The sequence below is a fragment of the Octodon degus genome, unplaced genomic scaffold (assembly GCF_000260255.1).
Source record: "Octodon degus isolate 3935 unplaced genomic scaffold, OctDeg1.0 scaffold00100, whole genome shotgun sequence".
Taxonomy (NCBI): Eukaryota; Metazoa; Chordata; class Mammalia; order Rodentia; family Octodontidae; genus Octodon; species Octodon degus.
Window position 1 is genome coordinate 8,268,372 of NW_004524676.1, and position 14,567 is coordinate 8,282,938.

Sequence of the window (14,567 nt, forward strand, 5' to 3'; positions counted from 1 at the left end):
AGGGAGGGAGGGAGGAAGGAAGGAAGAAGAAAAAGAAAAACCAAATGGGCAATGATACAATTGTAATGGGGGACTTTAACACTCCATGCCACAAAGAGATAGATCAATTAGGCAAAAAAGTCAGCAAACAAACAACAGAACTAAACCAAGCTTGTGAATAAATGGATGTAGTAGACCTTTACAGCGTTCCACCCAGCAACATCAGAATGTTGCTCAAGAGACATTCAGTTGCACAAGAGAGAGTCTCCAAAATAGACCATACACTGGCACACAGAGCATGCTTAGGTAATGTAAAGGAATTGAAATTATCCCATGAATGTTATCTAACAATAGTGCAATAAAATTGGAAATTATTGACAAAAAAATTACAAAAACACCATAAAGATATGAATGTAAACACCCTCCTGAACAACCACTGGTTACATATTAAATTAAAGAACAACTAAAACAATATTTACAACCAAATGAAAATGCAGATTTTATCATTCCCTACAGGAACCTGTGGGATGCAATCAAAGCTGTTTTACAAGGGAAATTTTTTTAAGTACTTTGTGCAGGGTCTCACTACACAGCTCAGACTCATAGTGATTCTCCTGTTTTCAAGCCTATAAGGGAAATTTATAGTGATACATTCACATATTAGTAAAACAGAACAAGCCCAAATAAACAATCTTATGCTGAACCTTAAGCTCCTAGAAAAAAAAGAAAAAGTCAAGCCCAAAATCCAAAGAAGGCAAGAAATTATAAAGATCAGAACAAAAATTAATGTTATAGAGATGAAGAAAACAATACAAAGAATTAATCAGAAAGTTGGTTCTTTGAAAAAATAAATAAAATTGATAAACCACTAGACAAGCTTATCAGAAAAGGGGAAAAAAATCCAATTCATGCAATAAGCATGAAAACAGCAAAATCACAAGAGACCCTACAGAAATTCAGAAGATCATCAATACCTATTTCCAAAATCTTTCATAAGATGGAAAAAATGAACAGATTCCTAGATACATATGAATTACCAAAGTTGAATCAAGGAGATATAAATGATCTGAATAACCCAAAAACAGGAAATAAAATTGAAAACGTAATTTAACAATCCTACCAACAAAGAAAAACCCAGGCCCTAAGAGATTCATAGCTGAATTCTACAAGAAATTTAGAGATTTAATCCCAATACTCCTCAAAATCTTCAATGAAGTGGAAAGGGAAGCAATTTTCCCAAACTCATTCCTGGAGACAAGTATTACTCTGATACGAAAACCAAAGAAAGAGGGACCAGCCAAATATCTCAGTGCATTAAAGCCCCTGCTTAGGCAGATGCAGGGACTGGGAGTTTGATCCCTGGGTCTCCTGTGCTGGCCCCGCCCCCAGGGGTGCGCTAAGATGGCAATTGAGACTGGGCGTGGTGGCACACACCTGTAACCCCAGCACTTGGGAGGCTGTAGACAGGAGGATCACTGTGAGTCTGATCTATGCAGTGAGACCCTGTAGACCTTGTCCTAAATTCAAAAAAGAAAAAGAAAAAAGAAAAAAAGAAGAAGGAGCTACCTAAAAAGAAAACTACAGGCCAATCTCCCTCATAAACATAGATGCACAAATACTCAATAAAATACTAACAAACAGAATGCAGAAAATCATCAAGAAGATTATACATCATGACCAAGTGGGATTCATCCCAGGAATGCAGAAATGGTTTAATATATGCAAATAGATAAATGGAAAACACTACATCAACATAGCCAAAGACAAAAACCACATGATCATCTCAATAGATGCAGAAAAAGCTTTTGACAAAACCCAAAACTCATTCATGATAAAAACCCCACAGAAAATCAGAATAGTTGTTCTATACCTCAACCTGATAAAAGGCATTTATGGCAAACCAACAGCCAACATCATCATGGACAAAACCTGAAAGCTTTCAATTTAAAATCAAGAACAAGAAAAGGATGTCCACTGTCTCCATTCCTATTTGATATAATTCTGGAAATATTAGCCAAAGTGTTTAGACAAGACAGAGAAATAAAAGAAATAATGACTGGGAAGAAGTGAAATTATCATTATTCACAGATGATATGATACTCTGTAGAAAACCCCAAAAACTCCACCAAGACACTTGTAGATTTAAAAACCAAATTCAGTAGAGTAGCAGGATCCAAAGTCAACATTTAAAAATCAACAGTATTTCTGTATACAAACAATGAAAGCACAGAGAGTGAAATTAGTAAAGCAACACGTTTAACAATAACACCAGAAAATGAAATACTTACGGATCGACCTCACAAAGTAAAAGATATATAGTAAAAACTACAGTACTCTGAGAAAAAAGATTGAAGAGGATTTCATAAAATGGAAAGATATTCCTTGCTCCTGGATAGAAAGAATCAACATTGTGAAAATAGCCATACTCCCAAAATTGTTATACATATTCAATGCAATTTCCAATTAAAATATCATTAGTATACCTCACAGAACTAGAGAAAACATTTCCAAAATTCATCTGGAACCAGAGAAGAGCCAAAATAGTAAAAACAATCGCAGGCAACAAAGGAAAGACAAAAGGCATCACATCCCGGACTTGAAATTACACTACAAAGTTACTGTGATATTTCAGCATGGTACTGGAAAATAAAACAGACCAGAGGATCAATGGCACAGATTAAAAGATGCAGACACAACTACAAACACACTCAGCCACCTTATCTTTCATGCAGCTAAACATATTCATTAAAAGAAAGATAGTCTCTTTAATAAATAATGTGGGGAAAACTGGCTTTCCACATGTCAAAGGCTAAATCTAGACCCATGTCTATTACCATGCACTAAACTACAGTCAAAATGGATCAAAGATTTAAACATTAAAACAGAAACACTAAGTGCTTTGGAGGAAAAAAATAGGTAGAAATCTTAAAGACATAGAGGTAGGTAGGCAGTTCATGAACAAAAACCAAACTACACAGGAGATATTGCTAAGAATCAACAACTGGCATCTCCTCTTACTGTAAAGTTTCTTCTCATCAAAAGAAATCAACAGCAGAGTGAAAACAAAGCCCACAAATTGGGAAGAAAATGTACCTAACTGTTTCTCAGACAAAGGCCTTCTATGTAAAACATATAAAAAATGTTTAAAATTTCAGGCCTCAAAAATTCAAACACCCAATTCAAGAGTGAGCATCTAAGATCAATATGCACTTCTCAGATGAAGAAATACAAACAGCAAATAAATGTATTTTTTAATACATACCACATTTTATTGATTCCTCTATTTCCTTTCTTTCTTATGTCAATTTTATTGAGAAAGAAGTAGCAGTGAGATGGTTTCAGAACAGGTTAGTAGGACAGTTACAACAACTAATACGTTGCATATTGTTGTCTTTGTGGTGGTTATTCATAGTACAAGATGCAGACATGATGTCTTGTCTAAACACTATTAGTTCAAAACTTTTTCTCATCGAACTAAGAAAAAGTAGCTGTATATCTATGCTAACTATTTTGTTTGATTCCTCTATTGATGGACATTTGGTTGCCTCTACCTTTAGGCTCCAATGAACAACACTATTATGAATGCAAATATAAAATACCTTCCTAAGATCCTACTTTCGAACCTTTTTGTTTTTGTTGTTGTTTTTACATTTTTTATTTTTATACTTTTTATTCATTTTAATGAGAAAAAAAAGACAAAATGTTCAACATCGTTGGTCTTTTAAGAAATGCAAATTTAGGGCTGGTGAGATGGCTCAGTGGTCTAAAGCACCTACTTAGAACAAGCTTAGCAAAGCACAGGGACCGCGGTTCAATCCCCCAGCACCACATGCCACCAGCCCCCCGCCCCCCGTGGGCTGAGCTGGCCACACACACACACACATAAATAAATAATTTTTTTAAAAAAAGAAATGCAAATTTAAACAGCACTGAGATTCCATCTCACCCAAAAAAGAATGGCTGTTATCAAGAAGTCAACCAATAACAAACGCTGGAAGGACTCTGGGGGAAAAGAAACCCTTCTCCACAGGTACAACTACCATGGAAATCAGTGTGGAGATTGCTTTTAAAAGCTAGAATTGGAGGTCCCATTTAATCCAGCTATTCCCCTCCTAGATATTTTCCCAAACAAACTGAAAACATCCTACCACAGTGATATATGCCCACCCACATTTATAGCAACGCAATTGGTCATAGCTAAATCTTGGAAGCAATCCAAATTCCCATCAACTGAGGAATGGATAAAGAAGATGTGGTATTTTTAAACAATGGAGTATTACTCATCTACTAAAAAGGATAAATTTGAGGCTTTTATCAGTAAATGGGTGCAACTAGAGAAGAAAGACAGGAGAGGGAAGTAGCAGGGGAAAGAGAAGTATCCGTGTATGTATTCAGGGTGGCTTGAAATATTGCGCTGCTGATTTCTGCTGTCAATGGAAAGGAGACGTTAATGCCTAATTTTTTTTTGTTTTCTTATAACTTTTTCCACATTGGCATGCATCTATCTGGTAATCTGAATAACTAATTTGAAGACAACATTATGCAATGCAACAAATACTGTCAAATTCATAGTATTTTGTTTAGTGAAATTCTGGATCATTTCTATTTTTATTATCATTATTTTGTGTTCCCTTTAGTTTTTTTTACGTCATCTCATGGTGAAGGCTGACTCTAATAGGGACCACAATACAATACAGTACTTGGGGTCATAATTCTTCTATCTCTAATGGAAATATACTTAATATCTTTAAGATGAGAAGAAAAAAACAAACATAAGCAGACTGAATTATATTTATCTTTATAACCATGCAACCATCACCTGTACAGCTTACTGCTCTGGGTGGGAAAAGGCCCGCAGATGCACAGGGGGCTAGTGCCCATGGGTGCCATGAAGTGGCCCTGCCCCCACCTCACATTTATGACTTTTTATTAATTTTATTGAGAAACAACAGGTTAGTAGGCCAATTACAGTAATCAATATATTGCATATTGTTGTCTTTGTGGTAGTTATTCATAGTACAAATGCAGACATGATATCCTGTTCAAACAGTTAGTACAAATCTTCCTTCTCATTGAATTAAGAGAAAGTAGCTGTATATCTATCCTAACTTGCTTTATCTTGGTCTTAACCATCCAGCAGAAAAGCATAAAAACGAGGTATAAAAAGTAAAGCCGTACTAATACGCTGAGCTGTAAAAGGCTCTGACGTTGCCAGTCCTGCAGATAACCCACTACTATTATGGACTACTGGACTATATTGGATTATTTTGCTGAATTCACACACCTACAATATTTAAATGGCAATGGAATACCCATCTCTGACAAAACTAAACAAAAAAAAAGGATATAAATGAAGGACCATTTTGTATCTGTATATGCATCTATAATTTAATGGGGCTTTGAGCCCTTCCTCAATCACCATCACAGCTAGTTTCAGTGAAATTCTGTGAGAATTGCCAGAAAATTGTGACCCCTGAGATAGGGTATTTTAGCCTCACTTCACCTGTGAAAAGTCTGCTATTTAGGAATTTTTGTAATTCTGTGTTCACAACAACCGGAGAACAGAAAGTGAGTTCTAAGCCTTTCTAATTATTATTTCAATGTCTAGGCTTGCTCTGTGGTGATAAGAACCATTTTCTTACTTGGACATTCAAAATTCTCACTCATCTGCCCTTGACAGTTCAGCCATTGGGCTGCTTTTGATCCCAAGATCATCTGGGTCTGTGTGTGTCCATATTTCTCCTCACTTTAAATATCTTCCTCTTAATTCCACTAACCTAAGCGTTCAAAAGCTTCCCATCATCACCTCTAATCCACTTTTCCCCTAAGCCTGACTCTCCAGCTCCTTTCTCCCCACTCTGCCTCTCTTGTCTTACGCCTGAGTCTAAGTTCTGCTTCTTTCCTCCCACTAAGCACGCAGACCCCGTCCAGACCGCGAGCTCTGAGGACAAGCAGCACAACCTAACGGTCAGATCAGCGCTTCTTTCACGGCCCCACGAGCTGTGCTGCGTTCGTCTCCGACTACCCCTCTCGGGTGATTCTGGAGGCCGCCGTATGGCTTGGCACGTGCAGCCTCTTCCTTTCACTTCCGCACCTCTGACACCCGGGGAAGCATCACCAAGATTGTGTCAAAGATGCCACGCTGGGCGGGGCCGCAGCTCAGGGCGCAGCGCCTTCCGGGCAAGTGCGGGCCTGAGTTTGATTCCCAGTACAAAAAGAAGCAGAGGGGCCACTACTGCTGAATTTCCAGAATGCAATTTTTGGTGGACTGTGTCCCTTCGTGTCACTGTAACATCCTCTGATGCTTTTTGTGGCTTTACCAACACTTTTGCTATTATTTCAGGATGCTACTTTCATTCAAGTTGCAGGTGCATTTTTCTTTTATCATTTCATGAGGATCAGAGTGAAGTGTCTTACAGTTTTCTTTTAAATTTTCCATGTATTGTTTTACTTTAGGTATAAGCTCTGTGTCATAGAAGACCGGGATTATAAAGTTTGTGTCAAAGATGATTCTATATTTAAAATAATGAGGGGAAAACTATATGGTAGACCACAGTTCTAAAAGAAGACTCCTGTTTTACTTGCCATTTTTTAGCCAAATTTACCAGCGTTGTTCTTGTTTAGTTGATACAATTTGTTTTCATAGTCAGCTTTCGTGCTCATAAAGTATTTAATCTTGCTGTTTCAGACAGTCCTGATTTTAACCCTCCTGACCTTGCCAGCATTCTGTAACCAAGGGTTAACTCATCCAAAAAAAAAAAAAAAAAAAGCTTCACTATGTTACCTGTGTGCTTGAACAACCAGGCAATGTCCACCTGTGTGTACCAGGGATAAATGGTCTGGTGAGGGAGAAGTTACCTGCTACACAGGCTACCTCTGAGGATCCTCTATGGGTAGGATTGTAAATGCTGTTGAAAGCAACATCTTTTTGAACTATATAGAAGTCAAGTAAAAAAATGAATGGAAGCCATTTCCTCCAGAGATTTAGGTTTCTCAAGGCATTTATGGATAATGCCATCGTGCAAATTCTTTCCACTCTCCTACTTTCTCTCACAGGAGGGACCTGACTCCTGCATCTGCAAGGCTTTAAGCTCTCCTGTTAAGAACATTGTTGGTCGAAAACATTCTTTCTTCCAAAGAAGAAACAAGCAGATACTGCAGAATCTTTTTGCCTATTTCTTTCACTCTTAGTAACTACTTTAAAGATAATAATACACAGAACACTTACTGTGATTCACTTACTATTTTGTTATGAAGTTTTGTTTCATTTTAGCATGGTGTGGTGGTACACACCTCATGCCCTTGGGTAGCTGAGGCAGGAAGATTGCTGGGATTTCCAGACTACCCTGAACTACATAGTAAGTTTGAGGCCAGCCCACCCCGTACAGTGAGTCCAAGGCCAGCTTGACCTGCAATGCAAGACTCTATCTCAAAAACTAAATCAAAACAGAAAGACAAAAATAAATTTTATTTTTAATAAAATAAAGATATTGTTAAAGATTATTCATGAGGCCCTGTCTCAAAACAAAAATGTTTTGAAGCCTGGGGATGTGACTCAATACAAAGACACCCTAGGTTCAATCCGCAGTACAAAAACAATTAAGCAAAACAAATTTTAAGAAAGAAAAAGAAAGAAAGAAAAGCTGTTGTACAACATATTTGAGGCCCTCTGTTTCCTGCCCTATACCACATTTTCTGAGTGTGGTTTAAAGACTGTATAAAGAAAGTTGCTTTCTTGCCCTTCTGTTATTTTCATAAAGAGAGTACAAAATAGTATTAAAACAGAAAAATTACAAATGATACAGGATTTCACTTAACAAAGTCATATTAATTTCGCAGTGTTTGTTATAATGCATAGTTTTGTCTTCCAACCAGTTATTCATATTACCAGATATGTGCATGCAAAATTGGAAGAAAGAAAGCAAGAAAGAAATATATAAGATATTAAGAGGAGTAAAAGGGGTAGCAACTGAAAAAAGGAGACAAAACAAATTAAGCATTATCTTCTCCTTGCCACAGACCAGGAGAAATACACAGTGCAGTTGTCTAGTCCATACTGTCTACATACATAGATAAATCTCTTTCCCCACTCTCTCTCCTGTCCTCAACTCAGTAACTCTTTCCTTTTGAATAAGTCCATTCCCTTTTCCAAGTGTCTATTATACCCTTCAGATTGCACTTCCAACTGATGTCTGACTTCTTTTGTATTAAGTGTCTTCCTTTATATCCCAGCAGGGAAGACATGGACCCATTTCATCCAACATATAAGAGACTGGTGTCGGATTCTACATATGGGGATGCAAACAGAGAAAAATGAAATAGAAAGCCAAGAAAATTTATCCCAGAAGGGTAGGGGTTGTAAAAGAACATTTTGGATGATCCTAGATTGACATCTCCATCATCACATTTTGCCAACATAGCTGCTTCGTGTCAGTGGCATAACTGATCATTTGGTCAACTTCTCTTAGAAAGGACGCAGCCACTATTGGCTCTCTGTGTTTGTGGCTCTCAGAAGGAACATTAAAATAAATGACCTCCCTAATTACTCTCTTAATACAGAAAACTACAGATTCACTTCACTGACCTAAGAATTAAGTGCAAATTAAGAAGAACAGCTTTAATCTATTAGTTACCTGATCTTGCCCAAAGCATGAGCGAGTTGACAACAGCTTTCTTTATAATGAAAGATTTTTAGGTGCCCAGTGAAAGTCTCTTCCTCATACTGGTTTCTTGGAGATATTCTTGGAATGAAGAAATGAACGCAAGCTGGAAGGTGGCTGGAGAGTTCTTGGGACTGAGGTTGACACTGAGAGCCCAGGTGCTCAGGGAGGCAGGAAGGGCTGGAGACAAGCTGCGTCTCCTGCACTTGTCACCAGAGCTGCTCTCTCCTGTGCTCCCTCGTGGGTCTCAGTGGCAAGAGGACCTGAGGGTGATTCTGATAGCAGAAAATTTCACTGCAATTCTCCTATTCAGAGACTGGGAACACTCAGGAATGAGTAACTCCAGCTGTCCAATAGCTGTCTCTGATATCCTCTGTGTTCTAGGTGTCAACTTTCTGCAATCTTTTGGGATCCCTTAGAATGAGAGGACTTATGCCCAGGCGTTCAGTGTTGTCTGTCCTCAGTACTAAGGAGGGAGGGAATAGAGGCCCTTTTGAGAAGGTGCCCAAGTCAGCCAGCACGAACACATCAAGTGGGGACCCAGAGAGACTTGGGGACTGGGAGATGGCCTGCTAAGGGCTGGGAAGTTTCCATCTCTACCTTAGGGGCAAAGGATGGGGAGAGCAGGTGAGCAGAACAGATCATTAAAGTATAGGAAGTGTTGGGGAGGACATCAGCGCTAGAATGAAAACACACATAAAACTTCACAAGTAGAAGCACAAGGGAGAAATCAGAAAATCGGAGTGGTCATTACCATCGTCCAGGCTTTTCTTGGAGGAGGTGGCTGCACACATTCGGTCTTTCCCATCACTAGTAGACCTATCACAGGTAAAGACTTCCCACGGAAGAGCCCAGACACAGGGGTCTGACTTCTGGAGTCAACAGGCTTTTCTCTTTGGCATCAATGAATAACAGACACTAGAATGATATGGACTCTGGAAGCACTTGCTATGTTGCAGAATCAGCATCATTCTGGACATCTCAGCCTAGAGTGATGCCTCTTTGCAGCGTAGGTCACTGTGTAGAAAGACAAAGTCGTTTTCTTTAAAGAATAGGAACATGCTTCTTTAAAGCCTTCTCATATGACATCATATGGAACAATACACTTTTTCTTCATTTATATCTTCTATGATTCTGCATACTATTCTACAGATGCCCCTCAAGGGAAGAGCTCTGTATCACAACCCATCTGAAGGTTGTCTGTGCTCAGGGAGCCACAGGCTAAGGCAGGCACCCGGGGAGTGGGCTAGGAACCAAGATTCCCTGGAGCCCCAGCCTGAGGGCAAGCTCTGGACCCCGTAGCCACAACATGTCCATTTATCTGGAAAGTTCAACTTAGTTAGAGGCGTGGGACTGTCCTCCAAGCAGTATTTAAAGTCTCTGATTTGAAACAATTAATTAAAGGCTAGAAGAGAATTCTTGGTAGACTTGGAACTGGGGAATGAAAAGGGGAAGAAAAAGAAGGATTTAATGAAACGACTCTGATGGAAAGTGGACAATTTCCTCATGATGTGTAGACAGAGAATACTGTTTAGAAGCTGTCCGGGGAGCTACTCGAGGACACATCACTGAGCTCCAGGTCACTTTCCAGCGTGCATTTGCGTTTCCATTATTTTTATAAAAATAATTTTTTTATTTGTATAAGATCTATTATAATCATTCAATGAGAGAACGTGGCTCTATCATGGGAAATTATCGAGCCTTGAATTTCTGTTTCAATAATATAATGAATTTTTCAAAAGACTTTGTAATGATTCAAGCATACAGTGAATTCTTATTTAATTTTAAAAATTTCTAATCTTGGGACTGGGAAGGTAGCTCAGTGGTGGACTGATTGCCTAGCACGTATAAGCACGTGGGTTCTATCCTGACTGCGAAAAAAGGTATTTAAACTAAAATTTACCTTGTTTTTTTCAGGAGGGAAGAGTCACCAACATTTTAGTGGTGTTTGTATGTACAGAAAAAATATGGAAGGATATTATTTAAAATTAACTCAAAGGATGCAGAAGTCAGTGAAGCATTTATTGCCATTTCTTCAGTAAGAAGTGATCTCCAGGCACCAGAACAAACAAGACATGTTCTTTATTTTGAAAAAAAAAAAAGTTTAATGGATCAATTCAGATGCGTTTTTAAAAAATCAGGTGTTCAGTGTTGACGAACTACATCTGCCTGCCTGAATGTCTTGCAATTCCACAGATACGCATACTCTTGATCATTTATCTAAGCCCTCTGAGGTAAAAATAATCATTATCTTTAAATGCCACTCTTTCAAAGAAGTCAAATCTAGGTTTAACGGATGACTGACTATCTGACAGTTCATCAGCAAATAAATTCCCCAATCTAGGAAGCAAACACACTTCTTAGAACAAAGGACATAGGGCACGACTTCTGGCAGTGTCTGGAGTCTGTTCGGCCTGGACTAGCACTGCACGTGCCGCACATGCATGTGGCTAAGCGCCTTCAACCCTGCCAGTGGTTTAGGGTTGGCATTGTTCAGTAAAGGACATTAATTGCTAGTGGAGTAGCAGAGATCTCCTGTAAGTTTATTGGGAGACAGGAAAAAGAACATGTAAGTGTGTGTTTTGCTTTATAAGTCTCCAGCTAACCCACAGCAGCCTGACTTTAATCAATTTTGCTTACCTATACTTTTATGTAAGATTGTAAAAAGAATAAATGTAGTCAGGATTAAAAAGTGTTTCAAAACATTCAATCTGATGCCACCCTTTGTGAATTTTAAAAAAGGAAATGAGGTGATTATATATTGGCAAAACATGATTTTCATATGATAAACTTTTATAATATTAGCAATTTAAATTATGCCATCAGGGCTGGCGAGATAGCTCAGCAGACTAAGCACCTGCTTAGGCAAGTGCAGGGACCAGAGTTCGATCCCCAGCTCCCTCTGCCACACCAGCCCTGCACTGGGTGCATTGAGCTGGCCACCGAGACCAGACATGTTGGTGCACTCCTGTAATCCCAGTGCTGGGGAGGCTGAAAACAGGAGGATTACTATGAGTCCAAGCTGCATAGTGAGGCCCTGTACCAAATACATTAATAACAATAATAATAATAATAATTAATAAAGCCACTAGTTAGATGTAACAAACATAAGGGCTATGAGAGCTTCACATTTTAGTGAGCAAAGTACATGGGAGTGAACTATGGATACAGATTTTATTCAGTGTTTGATTCGTAGTTTAGTTTTGTGAAAGAATTTGAAAAGTATTCAATTTAAATATGTTGCCTTTGAGATATATACAGAACATCCCGCTTAAAGATTAGACAGTCCTTACTACATGGGTAGTTATTGATTTAATAGAGATAAATTAAAACAATGCCAAGAAAAAATATCAAGTGGAGGTGTACAGTAGAAGCAGAAACTGCAAATAACTGAGTTGGCGCTGTCCTTAGGCCCGGGAGCAACATCCCCGCAAGTACAAAAAGCAGTGTAAACAGAAAGGAATGCATTACCAAGAGCGCTACATAGAGCAAACACAGGCTGAAGGACCTGAAGCTGCTGCTTCCAAGGTAGCCTCGTAGGAACAAGTCTGTCACTTTGGACCAGTTTCTTTCTGATGTTTTCTACCTGCATGATGTCACTATTCATTTTCTGAGCTCTGGTAGCCCTCTGTGCAAGTCTGAACTGGAAATTACATCATTGTGACGGTTGCCTGTTTAAACATCTGCCATTGAGGAGAACGATGAAGACAATCTTTCAAATGTGAAGGAAGTCAGATGGTGGGCAACTCTTGTTCAGTGAAAGAAGGATGAAGGACAACAGTTTTGAGAGTCAAACTATGTTTGAAGTATAAATAATATTTCATAAAAGTCTACTTTCTAGATATGCAAGTGGAGAAAGTAGATCTCTCGTGTGAATTCCCTGAAAGAATAAAGACATGAAAAGGACAGACACAAATTGCTGAAACAATGCAGCTTGGGGTCAGCACAGAAGAAATTAAAATGAAGCAGAGATAGAGTGATGGAAGGGATGGGATGAGGAACTGGGACTTTTAAGGTCCTAACAAAAATGATAACTGGGAAAACAGACTACAAGCAAACATTTAAAATTGACGGTGCCCTCCTTCGCCCTCCCTCTGCTCTGCCTCTCAGAATCTTCCTACCGCCACGTGCACATCTCGCTGCTCCAGCCTGCAGGGCATGTTCCATCCTTCCAACCTGCAACCAGCAAAGGAAAAAGGCCTATGTAATTTTTTTGCCCCGCACATTCCTGGAGGCGAGCAAAACAAGTTCATTTTGACCACGAGGGAAATCGCACACCTCCAGGCCGGTCCGCGTGGCAACCAGATCAGTACTAAGTTGTGGGAGGTGATCAGCCATGAGCACGGCATCAAGCCCACCGACACCTGCCGCGGGGCAATGACCTGCAGCTAGACCACATTTCCGTGTACTCCAATGAAGCCACAGGTGGCAAGTAAGTTCCTCGTGCTATTTTGGTGGATCTAGAACCTGGAGCCATGGACTCTGTTCGATTTGGTCCTTTTGGCCAGATCTTCAGACCAGGCAATTTTGGTTTTGGTCAGTAAGGTGCAGACAACAACTGGGCCAAGGTCCATTACACACAGGAGGCCAGGCTAGTGGACGCTGTCCTGGATGTGGTGTGGAAGGAGGCCAAGAGCTGTGGCTGCCTGCAGGGCTTCCAGCTGACCCACTCTCTGGGCGGGGGCACAGACTCCGGCATAGGCACCCTGCTCATCAGCAAGATCCAAGAGGAGTACCCCGACCACATCATGAACACCTTCAGTGTGGTGCCCTCACCCAAGGTATCCGACACCGGGATTGAGCCCTACAACGCCACCCTCTCTGTCCATCAGCTGGTGGAGAACACAGATGAGACCTACTGCATCAACAACAAGACCCTGTAGGACATCTGCTTCTGCACCCTCAAGCTGACCACACCCACCCATGGGGACCTCAACCATCTGGTTTCAGCCACCATGAGCATTGTCACTACCTGCCTCTACTTTCCTGGCCAGCTCAATGCCCACTTGCGCAAGCTGGCGTGAACATGGTGCCCTTCCCACGCCTGCACTTCTTCATGCCAGGGTTTGACCCTCTCACCAGCCATGGCAGCCAGCAGTCCCGTGCCCTGACCATGCCTGAGCTCACCCAGCAGGTTGGCCGCCTGCGACCTGCACCACGGCCGCTACCTCACAGTGGCTGCTGTCTTCCGAGGCCGCATGTCCATGAAGGAGGTGGATGAGCAGATGCTCAATGTGCAGAACAAGAACAGCAGCTACTTCGTGGAATGGATCCCCTACAACATGCAGATGGCTGTGTGTGACATCCCACCACGTGGCCTCAAGATGGCTATCACCTTCATTGGCAACCTCACAGCCATGCAGGAGCTGTTCACGGCCATGTTCCGGCGCAAGGCCTTCCTGCACTAGTACACGGGCGAGGGCGAGGGCGAGGGCGAGATGGAGTTCACCGAGGCTGAGAGCAACATGAACGACCTGGTGTCCAAGAACCAGTAGTACCAGGACACCACTGCAGAAGAGGAAGAGGATTTCGGGGAGGAGACCGAAGAGGAGGCTTAAGCCAGAGTTCCTGTCACCTTGGGCTCCTCACTTCCTCAGCCACCTTCAGCTGCCCCTTCCTTTCACAATTTGTTTGCTACTTCTATCTTGTTTCTTTCAGGGGTGTAGAACAGTGCCTGGCACACAGTAAGCACTCAATAAATACTTGTTCGTTTGATGTCTCCTTTCTCTACTCTGGTAAACCTAGATCTGTCATTCTAGGTGACCCTGCATTTTCTGCTGGCTTTCACATCTGTCTAGTTCATATTTTTGTTTTCAGAAGTTGGGCCTTTTCTAGATCCCCTTAGAACCAGGCAGGTGTTGCAAACCCACGGAAGGGCCACCATGGGGAGCCGAGGGGAAGAGAGGCAGAGGGTGATGGTCGGTTTGG

General features: G+C 40.7%; 1 pseudogene; it reads left to right on the forward strand.

Annotated features, from left to right (window-relative positions):
- Nucleotides 1-13,099: 13,099 nt before the first annotated feature.
- LOC101564087 lies at nt 13,100-14,197 on the forward strand (annotated as a pseudogene).
- Nucleotides 14,198-14,567: the final 370 nt, after the last annotated feature.